Raw genomic sequence first — 12,500 nt, 5'->3', positions numbered from 1 at the left:
TCCCTAAAAGAAAATAAAAGAAAGTTATTAATCAGGCCAACAACTTTATCTAATATATGATAAGAATGCATTTGAAGACCACCTCCCCGTTCTCTTAATCATTTCAGTGGAACTACCCTCTCTAGCTAAATCTGAAGCCCTACTGATTCTAAAAGAGTGAGCTGAAAACCTGTGGGCTGGAAATCCCATGCAGCGTAAAACTCTCCTCACCAAACATATGACTCTACTACTCGACACCACCTTCCCATCCATTGAACAAAAAATTAACTCATCTACACTCCTCTTCCGCCTCTTCTTGAATTCTTTAGCCCGTGTTATTGGACAAAGGCTAGGATTCCTGTCAGGTTTAATCACCACCAAGAATCTCCTACCCAATTGATCTGTCTTACTCTTCCTTAATGCAATAGTAACCTCTCCCTAATCTATGATAACATCCATCCATCATAACAAACCTAACAACTCAGAAACACAGAAGGTGCCAAAATATAACCATGTACACAACGTGCCCCACATGAAGTAATCCAAAGACCCCCCTTTGTAATAACCCTAACCCTCTCAACAAAACTTTCAATATAACCCTCATAAGTGGCCCTCGAATGTCCCTATGTTCCACCACCAATCTCCCCCAATCCCCCAACATTCACTCTAATGTCCAAGACTTGGTGAAATCTTGCAACCCCACTACCTTAGCAAAAATGTTAATAACAGCCAAATCCACCTTGACCATCTGCAAAGCCTTGCCTAACCCCCAACCATGAGCTACATATCGCAACAGTAATTCCTCCGGCCACAAACCCTCCTCTTCTGCCAACTGTGTTGGTGTTAATCGTAGCTTTGAAACTGCCCTTCCCTCTTGTAAATTTGCACTTGGATACTCCTCCTGGGCCCATCTCATTTGCTCACTCAAAAAAAAAAAATATCTGCTTTTACTGTACTTGTGTTTCTTCCTACTTTATTTTGCTTTTGCGTCATCTTAAAAGTACTCAATTGTATTTATTACTGCTTGGTGTAACTCACTCTAAGCCTTTTAGTTTAAGCACTTGGGCTTCAGACCAGTTGTTTTACATTAAGAAGGTTTGTGCTCTGCACTGTAGTGGCAGGACAGGTAGCTTACATCCTTCTAAGTTGGGAACTGCTGATTGAGGGCTCAGTGTTTGTTATTCTAAAAGTGTATTAATTCTGGTTTAAGCACTTGGGCTTCAGGCCAGTTATTTTACATTAAGAGGGTTCGTGGTCTGCACTCTTGTGGGAGGAGAGGCTGGACTCTGCCCTTCTGAGCTGGGAATTTCTGGTTAAAGGCCTATAGTGCCTGCATATTTGAACTGCTTCTTACTAAATTGGTACACCTTGTTTGCTGTAGCATAGACTAGATCCAGGCCTGCTGAATCTAGCTTTGTTTGTATAACTTGAGCACTAATCCAGGCATTCTTTAAAGTATTCAATTGTATTTATTACTGCTTGGTAGTAACTTGATTAAAGTGTAGCTATCATTCTAAGTCTTTTGGATTAAGCTCTTGGGCTTCAGACCAGTTGTTTTATATTAGGAAGGTTTGTGGCCTGCACTGTGGTGGCAGGACAGGTAGCTTATATCCTTCTAAGTTGGGAACTGCTGATTGAGGGCTCAGTGTCTGTTATTCTAAAAGTGTATTAGTTCTGGTTTAAGCACTTGGGCTTCAGGCCAGTTATTTTACATTAAGAAGGTTCGTGGTCTGCACTCTTGTGGGAGGAGAGGCTGGACTCTGCCCTTCTGAGCTGGGAATTTCTGGTTAAAGGCTTATAGTGCCTGCATATTTGAACTGTTTCTTACTGAAATTGGTACACCTTGTTTGCTGTAGCATAGACTAGATCCAGGCCTGCTGAATCTAGCTTTGTTTGTATGCTTGTTTGCTTGTTATTTCCCTGAAACGCTAATTCTACCTAAAACGCGGCTTTTCAGCGCTTCTATGGATCCCTAGTGACATCTGCATTGCTTACTGTACTTATTTCCTTGTTTCACTTGAAAGAAAGTTACTGTTTGTCATTTTTGCATTTAAGTTACCTGTAACACATTGCATTTACGTTACCTGGCACTTGCTCACTAAAGCAATTATACAAGTCAGCACTAAAAAATAAAAAAGCACTACACCCTCACAAACTCCCCTTGAGTACCTTGTTCCCCATTGGCCCTTTTTTTTCAATTATAAAAGAATTCCCAATACTATTCTTGCATGTCCAAAGGTCAGTTGTCAATCTCCTCTCCGGTCCAGCTGGTGAATCTGGGAATTTTGAGGCAATGTTACAACTGCCTCATGTACACAGACAACCCTCTCCTCCTCCCAACAAATTCCAACACATGTGAGAGATGTAACCATATAGCCAAACTGGAGGCTAAGCTCTCTCAACTCAGTACTGGCGAAACTTGTCAGCAGGAGAAGGAAACCACACTCACTACAATTCCAGTCTCACATAGACCTACCACGACAGCAAACCAAACACATAAACACACAAAAACATACTCAGAGGCTCTAAATAAAAATCTGCCTAAGCAGCAAAGACCTCCAAAGCAGACACCCAAGCAACCGCTACCCCAAAACAAAACACGTGCAATACATAGCTCACAAAGCCAGTGTGCCAAACAGTCACAGCCCTTAAGGCTAAACAACACACCTGATACACTTGTAATAGTCCCGCTCACCAGGCTGAACAAGGAGAAGGTCATGGTGAGCTGCCTGTTGGGCGCTAGGATCCACCACATAACACAAGCACTCAGGTCACTCCAAGGCAAGTACAAATATGACTCAGTCATTGTCTATGCTGGTGTGAATGACCTGAGACGTACCTCCCTGGACTACATGAAAAGAGACATAGAGGAGCTCTCTGAGCATGTGGCCCAGGCCAGTATGACCCTGACCTTGAGTAGCATCTTACCCTCACCAAGAATGATGCCACAGTATGAAGACAAGATGATCAATTTCCACAATTGGCTTAAGTATTGGTGTCATTCAAAGGGGGTCCAATGCCTGTCAGCCTGGGATGACATGCTCGACAAGCCATGATGCTTCGCTAGGGACAGCTTGCACCTGTCACCTCTGGGCTTTCGGATATTGGCAAAGGCTCTTGCTACCCCCATAGTGCCTTTTTTAGGCAAGGCTCAAAAGACAAATCCACCTCCATAGGTATCACAAGGGATAAGAAACTAAGAGTAATGCTACTCAACGCCAGAAGTCTAAACCTCAAGATGCATGCACTCGAAATTCTCCTTAGCATGGAGAACATCGATATCTGTGCAGTAACAGAAACCTGGTTCAAGGCACCCGAGAGCACCCCAGCACTACCAGGTTATACCTCATACCATGCTTTTCGGCCCTAAAACTTGGACCGAACCAGAAAAGGAGGGGGAGTATCAGTATTCGTCAAAGATACCCACACCTCCAGGTTGGTGGCACAGCACGAAGCATCAGAGACTATCCATGTGCAACTAACAGTGGGTAAAACTGCCTTCCAGTTTATAGCCTATTACAGACCACCCTCTCAAACCCAGGAACCCCACTCGGCCTTCCTGAGAACACTGGAAAATATGAAGGTCTCTCCAAACACCATTATATTGGGTGACTTCAACTACCCAAACATAGACTGGGAGCATTACTCTAACTCCAACACCCTAGCTCAAAGGTTCCTAGAATTTATAAACTCAAATGCTATGGAACAACTTGTTACCACTCCCACAAGAGGGGAAAACATACTGGATCTGATCATCACCAACATGGGGACTCTATACTCCAGACCAGAAGTGTATCCCTCACTGGTAAGATCAGACCATAAACTAATCTCACTGGATATTCACATCCCGACCGCACCCCCTGCCCAGAAAACCACAGTGAAAAACTTCTCTAAAGCAAATTTCACACTCCTCAAAACCGAGGTGGAATCCTTCAAAGCCCCCGGGCCTGTGGAAAATACGGCCCAGACTGCAGAATCCTTTATAAACGCATTCTATGAACACCTTCAGGAATGCATGGATCATGCAATCCCAAATAAAACCAAGACCCAATCCTCCAAAGGCAGACGTCCTGTCTGGTGGACCCCAGCCATAAACAAACTATACAATAGAAGGAGGAAGCTACTACATGATAGAACAAAATCCCAAAAAGGGAAGGCATCTCTGATCAGTGTTAGCAAAAAACTACGGGCACTCATAAAATCATCTAAGGCCAGCTACGAGAGAAAAATTGCACAGGACACTAAGGATAATCACAAGGCGTTCTTTAGTTATGTTAGGAACCTGGGTGGGAATTCCCAGATATGCTCAGAAGTAGTCCAAAATGACAAAAAATACACCGAACCCACAGACATTGCCAACATCCTAGCTGACAGGATCAGCGCAAACTTCTCCCCCCCTTCCCACCAAAAGGACAAATATCTATCCCAGCAGAGTGCTGCCCCCTGACATCTCAGATGCTCAGGTAAGAGCTGCCCTCTCCAAAGCAAAAAACACAGCATCAATGGGACCAGACGGTGTCCCGGGCTGCGTCCTACATGAACTCCAAGAAGAGCTAAATCCAAACATAAAACTACTGTTCAATCTCAGCCTTACCATAGGATATGTACCCAAAGAGTGGCGTACAGCAACAGTGGTCCCTCTTCACAAAGGTGGTGCCTCAACGGATCCTGGAAACTATCACCCCATAAGCCTAACTAGCTTGGTCTGCAAAGCTATGGAAAAGATCATCATGGACCTCATAAAAAAAGATATTGGGGACCTACAGACATTGGATCCTACCCAGTTTGGCTTTGTTAATGGCAGATCCTGCCTCTTAAACCTGGTTGATTTCTTTGAAACAGTCACCAAGGCCATTGACGAGGGGAAGGTGGTCCACACAGCCTACCTGGACCTCGCAAAAGCCTTCGATACAATACCCCACTCGGGCATTATAGATAAGCTCACCAGCTTAAATATAAACCCCTATGTCACTAGATGGGTTGCAAACTGGCTCAAGGACAGAAGCCACATGGTTAGAATTGCTGGAGCCATGTCAGACTCCAAACCAGTTACAAGTGGCATCCCACAAGGCTCAGTCCTGGGACCTCTCCTGTTCGGTATATATTTCTCGGAGGTACAGGCCAACATGGAAGAACTGTGGCTGACCAAGTTCGCAGATGACTGCAAACTGGACGCTATAATCAACTCTCCAGCTGACACAAGCATCCTCCAAAAGGGCCTCATAGAAACAGACAACTGGTGCCAGAGCCATGGCCTCAAGCTAAACGCTAAAAAGTCTATAGTCATCCCCTTTGGCAAAAACAATGTGCCCACAAATTACCACATAGGTGGTAATCCATTAAGTATGGAAGACGTAATTAGGGACCTGGGGACCCAAGTTGATGGCAATCTCTCATTTGACAACCACATGGCCAAAGTGGTTAGAAAAACATTTTATATAGCCCACCTAATCATGAAGGGATTCACATCTAGATCAGGGGAGGTCATCGTGCCTCTTTACTCATCCCTCATCAGGCCCATAATTGAGTACAATGACCCTTTTGGGATGTACCTTACCAGACACCTGCAGCAACTGGAAAGACCCCAAAAGTACCTCACCAAGAGGATCAAAGGGCTCAAACAGATGCCATATGCTGCCCGGTTAAAGAAACTCCAGCTCTACTCAGTGGCATACCGCCTGCTCAGAGGCGATCTGTGCCTGATGTATAAAGCCATGTCCAACCCGGAATTAATGGACATGCTGCACCTCAGAAAATCCAAATCCCATCGAGCTATGCACTCGAGAGACTTGAACCTCAGCAATGAAATAAATAGGACATGCTGGAGGGACAGATTCATAACCCAGAGTCTCCCTTCACTCTGGAATAAAATCCCAGTCCAGGTTAGACAGAGTCCCTCATTGACTCTCTTCAAGAAGAATCTTGATGAGTGGATGGGGGATCATAGATTTACCCCTGGTATCACTTCTGTGTCACTGTTAGACAGAGGCACAGTACACTAACCTCGAAAAAGGGCTTAGCAAAATTAATTTAAAATGGGTGGCGAAAGCCAAACACACTCTGGCTAGGCTTATAAATGCCCTAGGGCAGATAGCCTAGTATGAACCTATGAACTGCAAAACAAACTGATTAAAATCAGAAAGAGCCCTACCGTATGTCTTCCTCATAGAAGGGGCCCTGGAATGACTCACCAACCATCTGGCTAACTCTAACCAAGATTCCACACCTCCTCCGGCAGGGTTTCTGGCACTTCCTCTGCCCGTGGAGCCAACCCTCAAAACCTGCAAAACTGAAATCAGGACAAGCTATCAGCAATCTCATTCTTTACGCCAGGCAAATGCACTCCTGTAAAGGAAATATTTATTAAGAGGCTCTGCAAAACCAATTTACATAACACCAACAACAATATGCCCAATTTAGCCATCTTCTTTTGTAATACCCTCACCACAGCCATATTGTCCGAATGAAAAACAACTCGTTTGTCCATCAAATGCTCCTTCCACACCACAGAAGCTGCCTATATAGGCATCAACTCTAGAAAGGCCACATTACGCCTCCATTCCTCCTTCTAATCCCGAGGCCATTCAGCCACAAACCACCAAACCCCAAAATAGGCCCCCATACTGGCACCCCCAGCTGCATCTGAAAACAACTGAAGTTCCTTCTGCCCTACCCAGTCAGACTTCCAGAAAGAGATCCCATTAAATTGTTGCACAAAACCATCCAACAACACCAGGTCCTCCAGCACCAGTTTGGTCACCCTAACCCAATGGTGTTTGCTCCGACCCCCTTTCAACATATAAGCCATCGACCTACAAAAAGCTTGCCCTGGGTATAGAGCTCAACAGGCAAAATTCAAAAGCCCCAACAACTCCATGACTGAACGCATCTGAATCTTTTCCTTGCCCAACACCAAATGTATAGCCGACCGAAGCCTCTCTATCCTATCATCGGGTAGGTGAAACAGTCCCCACTCTGCATCAACCATTAATCCCAGAAATTCTAAGGCTCTCACCAGACCTTTCATCTTATGCTGAGACAACGGTACCCCAAACTCCTCACACATGCTCGTAAACACCCCCAACCTCTCCTGTGCTCCTACACTTCCTTCACCCACCAGCAGAAAATCAGCTAAATAATGCACTGCCTTTTGAGTTCCCACTCTCTGCTGCCAAATCCAATGTAATACTGTACCAAACTTCCCAAACGTTGCACATGCCACTGAACAACCCATAGGCGTAGCTTTATCAAAGTAGTACTTATTATCTACCCTCTTCCCCAGTAACGGCCAATCCTCACTCCTAATAGGCAACAAGAGAAAAGCTGACATAATGCCAACCTTAACCAGCCATGGCTCCCAAAATTCCCTGATCCCTTTCACAGCATCATCCAAGGATGCATAATGCACCCTAACCTCCTCATCTGCAATAAAAGCATTCAATGAATTCCTTTCCAGATGCAACAAGTGATGTATCAGTCTGAATACCCCAGCCCGTTTCTTTGGCACTAACCCAAAAGGTGACACCTTGTAACCACTGAAAGGTGGACTGTCAAAAGGACCCAATAAATGCCCGCCTGACACTCCTTCTCCACCAAAACCTCCAAGCTGTCCTCTTTACTTTGAACTGATCTCAGGTTCATGCAACCCCCCCCCATCCCCTCCCATGGTGGACTTTATCGGAAACCCCTACTGAAATCCTTGTAATATCTCATTCTTGATGGCAAGTTCAGGAAACTATCAAAGTATACCCTGCAGGACCTCCACCTTAATGGGGAATGGCGCCCCTTCCTCTATTGTCTCTAAAGAACATAAGTCCCGGGACCCACAAAGATTACCCCTACCCTGAACTGGTTGAAACCCCTGTGAGGTGAAGCTTCGCCCACCAAATCCACCCTCACGAGCCATAACATTGGAGTTCCATGTGGAAAGGTCTTGCCGACCACAGCAAATGGCCGAATGACTCCCTCCTGATCTTGAGCAAATGTGTGCAAATTTGCACCCCACCCATGAACAAGAACCACTATTAAAAGACCAACACACACCCGATGCTTCTCCCCCACTCACCTGTCTGTTAAAGCCACCATAACTATCCATCATCTAGCTAACCATATATCCGGATGATGCACCTCCAAATGTAGTGACTGGTCCACAGCCTCCTGTTTGCAGAAACTCTGATTGTGCCAAAGCCACGCATTCCCTGACCTTAAACATTGTGCCTCCTGAATGGTAAGGAAATATCCTAGAAGAGGCAAGGTCAATGACCCATCCTTCTCCAGCTGCACCGCTATAAAGTAAATAAAGCCGACCACCCAATTATCCCATGTCCTAGGGCGAAGCTTACCTACTCTCTTCCTTCCCAGTGCCACTAAAGCCACCAGCAAATCCTTGCTATTAGACAACTCCACCTCCACTAACTGTTGGACCCCTTCCACATAGATCAGCTCAAACAAATCCACATACTCACCTTTCCAAATGTTTCCTTTGACCGACCCCAGAATGTGCGGACTCAGAAAAAATGCTCTTGCCTCTTATCCCAAAGACTGGGTGGCTAACCAGTCCCCTGGCCACAACCCAAAGTCAGAGCCTACCTCCAAGTCCAAAACCGAACTGTCTCCGGGACCTACCCCCACCCCAGTCGCATGTCCGACAGGGTACCTGGGTCCCTGTGCCAGCCCCTGCTGAGCACCCTCTATAGCTTGCAATCCTCCCCTGAGGTCTCCAACTAACAGTTCCTCTTCATCTCTACCCCCCACAATCTTCAACACCTAGCACCCCAGCCAATACTGCTGAAGTAAAACCATTACTTGCACCTTCGTCTTGAGACAAACTGGGAGCTGGTGTATTCATTGCAACCACCAGATTTGCTGTCCGCTGTCTTTTCCCCCAAGCTGGGGTTCTCACTTTGGTGCATCACTTCTTCCAGTCTGGAGCTTGTTCCGGTTCCATTACCACCCTGGACATCACCACCTCCTGAAACAACTCTTCTGCCTGGGCCACAATAGCTTGCCATCACTGACATAGTCCCGGTAAATTAGCCATCTGTAAAAAAGAAACACATAATGTTAATGCTGCTCCATGAACCAAACTGCCCTACTCCACCCTCCAACCCCTATTATGTTGCCTTGGCCTATGGACCACCTCCCTCCCTCCATCAACTCCCTTACCTACCTCTACCCTGCAGCTGAGAGCAACCCCCCTCCAGGAATGTATTATTATTCACATGCAAATCCTTTCATGAAAAAAGGCACCATTGAGAACTCATTCTTTCCAGACTATTGAAAAACAACTGAAGTTATAGCCTGTCTCTTTGCTCATGAGAAATCAGCCTTTGCTTCTAGCCATAATATACCTCTTCTGTTACCATAAAATGGAAATTACTTTGGTGAAACTCAAACCGTGAACTGCTACATGCAAGGCATACACTCTAACCACTAAACTATTGCACTTATGCATTTACACCCATGGATTAAAATATTACAGCTCCCTGAAACACACTTCAGCTACATACACTTTGGCTACTAACCCATTTCTGATAAAAAAACTGGATGTACCTCCGAAACTCTGCTAGAAAAAAAAAAAAAAAACTTGTGCCTATATTCTACCCACCTCCATTGCAGCAGTGCAGCCAATCTCAAGCAAAATCCGACCAGTCATTAAATCCGACCAGAGAACCAACCTGGAATCCCCTACTTCTCCTTATTGCACAGCAAAACCCTTGGCCGAACTACAGTTAACGGCCATTGCCTCAACTGCACATGTGCAAACTGGAGGCTCAAACCAAATGGCCGCAGAATGGCAACAGAACTGCACAAACCCACCAGGGAGCATTAAGGAATCCTCCAACCACTACCACCAATGCAAACGATTGAGTGGAGCCGTTACCGATTAGCCTTAATGGCCGCTACCTTAAGCGTGCATTCACGAAAACTGGCAGCCTGACCCAGAAGACCGGAAGAATGGCCAAAGAACTGCACAAACCCACCAGGGAACATGAAGAGATCCTCCACCCACTACCCCCAATGCTAACAAGTCTGGAACTGCCAAAAAGACCAAAACAGCCTCCCGCGACCACCAGTATGTACAACAACCAGGCCACCCAGCCACATGGCTGCCGACCGACCGTATGGCCCTGTTGAGTACTGAGACAGCAACAGGCCCAGCAAATCAACCGGAGACACCACTGGACCACCAGCAAACAACCTCAACAACCCCATGCCTACCGGAGCCCCAGGGAATCAAAACCAGTACCCAGGTATGCCAAGCACCACACTCATATGGACACTACCCACCAAACATGCACCCACACACACTCTCTCTTCTCAGTAATCCTCTCAACAAAACTTCCATACTACAAAGTCCTGTCACAGCCCTAGACTCCCCAACTCCATCACCCCCATCAAATTCACTAACATTAACCACTCAAAACCCTGAAGGAGACAGAGAAACACAAAAGAAAGAGGGGGGGACTAACTCATTTAGTCTAGCACCCCTCTCTCCCCACCATCCAAGGCCTACCTGAATCCACAATACCTACAGGTTGCCTGGACATGAGTTAGCTGCTATTTCACCACCAACTCATGCCAAAATGTACCTACTTCCCTTTAATCCCTACCACTTAATCCTATTATAAATCCCTCCATCCCCTACATCACTTCCCTTAACCTCTCCCTTTCTCTTTAACCCTTTCACCACTATAATCCCACTATCTAACCTGCATGCAAAGACTCCAATTAATTCTATACCCCCCTTTACCCCTGCTCGTGGGGCCAGGACAACTGAGTTTTTCTCAAACTACATTTACAAAGCATAACATTTTTAAATAGTTAAAAAATATTTGCAAAAGTTTAAGTTTGTACACTATTTTACAGTCCTTTGCATTTTGCAGTGTTCTCTGAGTGAGATTCTTTGAAGTGGTAAAAACGCAATGTCAGTAGACGAAATTCTAAGAAGAGACATGTAACACTGACTGTAACTGTAGTTTTGAATCAGAGTTGCATTAATTGTCAATAAATTAATGAAATAAAATCAAAATGCTTTACTTTATATAATAACAGTTATTCATTTAAACTGTTTGAAATGTTTAGGGCTGTCCTTAGCTAGGCATATTTTTTTCTATTTTGGTATTTGTAAAAATGCTAGCACATCAACAAGCAAAAGACAAAGTAAAATATCACAATTTTAAGTCAGAGGTATATTTGATGTGTAATATGTGACAATCTGTAAACCAAGCAGTTTCATGACTGAATTTGATCAGTTTTGTGACATTTCAGTGTTATTAGCTGTGATTCTGTGTGGAGACATGCGTGAATGGGCATACCTTCATTGAAGGTTGTGCATTAGGCCTGGCAAGCCAGTACGTAAAAAATCAACTGCCAATCATTAGCGGACCAGAGTTGTGCCGACCCCTAACCGGGAAAAGCCGAAAGACACAAACAAACAAACAAAGCTGTGATTTTGGAAAGCATTGTTCCAGAATAAGTTGAGATATACTGGATAATTCTGTTACAGAACTGATTCATGGCAATAAGATATTACCTACAGAACTATGAATCAAATGTTTTAATGGTCGCAGGGAAGCAACAATAATGCTTGAACAAAAATAACTAGTCTGAAAAAATCTAAATACTGAACAGAAGCCATTCCTACTTAAGGAAAAACAGCATCTGCTGAAGATCAGTGTAGTGATGCTCAAAGATGAACGTGAAATCTTTTTATTTTCTCCAGGAGTGCCACCATTTTATGGCTTGTGTACAAAAGACTCTGTACATTGGCTATGTGCCGAAAGAGAAAGAGGTAAAGAGAGAGAGAAATGAATTCATTTAGTCAAAGTTCTTTCATGATCTGCACTAATTATAAGATTCTGGATATAGGTGCCTTAATTAGCTCACACAAGTTCATGATTTATTATTTGATAAGGAACAACTAATATAATTTCAGACTTACTCACTTCCACCTTTCACTGCTTACCTCTGTTCAACAGCTCCTGTAAAGGTTAATGTAATATATGAACACCTGAAATACTAAATGTATTTATTTGTTGACCAGGTAAGACCAACACAACACAAGTGGAATATAATGTCTTTCTTAAGTGAAGTTCTCAGCCACGGGATATAAAGTACAAAAAGACAGTGAAAAACAAGTCTACGGCATGAAGCCTATGTTTACCTCACAGCTTCACCCTTTAGCTACTATGTCAAACAACTAAAATAACTCAAATAAATATAATCATATTATGCCTATACAGTTACAATTATAAGTACAAATAAATTACGCAATTAGATTTTATTTGGAGAAGGAAATTATCTTAAATTAACATTTTTCTTTTCGTTTTACACAAACAAACACAACTCAGTATGTTTTCTTGTTGAGCTTATATTTTAGGCATCATTATTTTCTGCTCCGGCTCAGATTTCACTTATATACATTTATAACACATCCCATCATAGACGAATCCTCCCACATTTCATTTGCTTTCATAGTGAGAATTGCCCACACCTGTAGCGCATCAAATGATAATTGT

General features: G+C 44.1%; 1 protein-coding gene across 1 annotated transcript in view; it reads left to right on the top strand.

Annotated features, from left to right (window-relative positions):
• SLC17A7 (solute carrier family 17 member 7) overlaps positions 1-12,500 on the top strand; it is a 741,037-nt gene that overhangs the window by 186,053 nt on the left and 542,484 nt on the right. The gene's annotated exons all lie outside the window — the stretch shown is intronic.

Source organism: Protopterus annectens, chromosome 17.part0, assembly GCF_019279795.1.
Source record: "Protopterus annectens isolate FY-2018-M chromosome 17.part0, PAN1.0, whole genome shotgun sequence".
Lineage (NCBI taxonomy): Eukaryota > Metazoa > Chordata > Ceratodontiformes > Protopteridae > Protopterus > Protopterus annectens.
The sequence above is the reverse complement of the archived record's forward strand: the minus strand, read 5'-3'. Positions and strand labels throughout refer to the sequence as shown.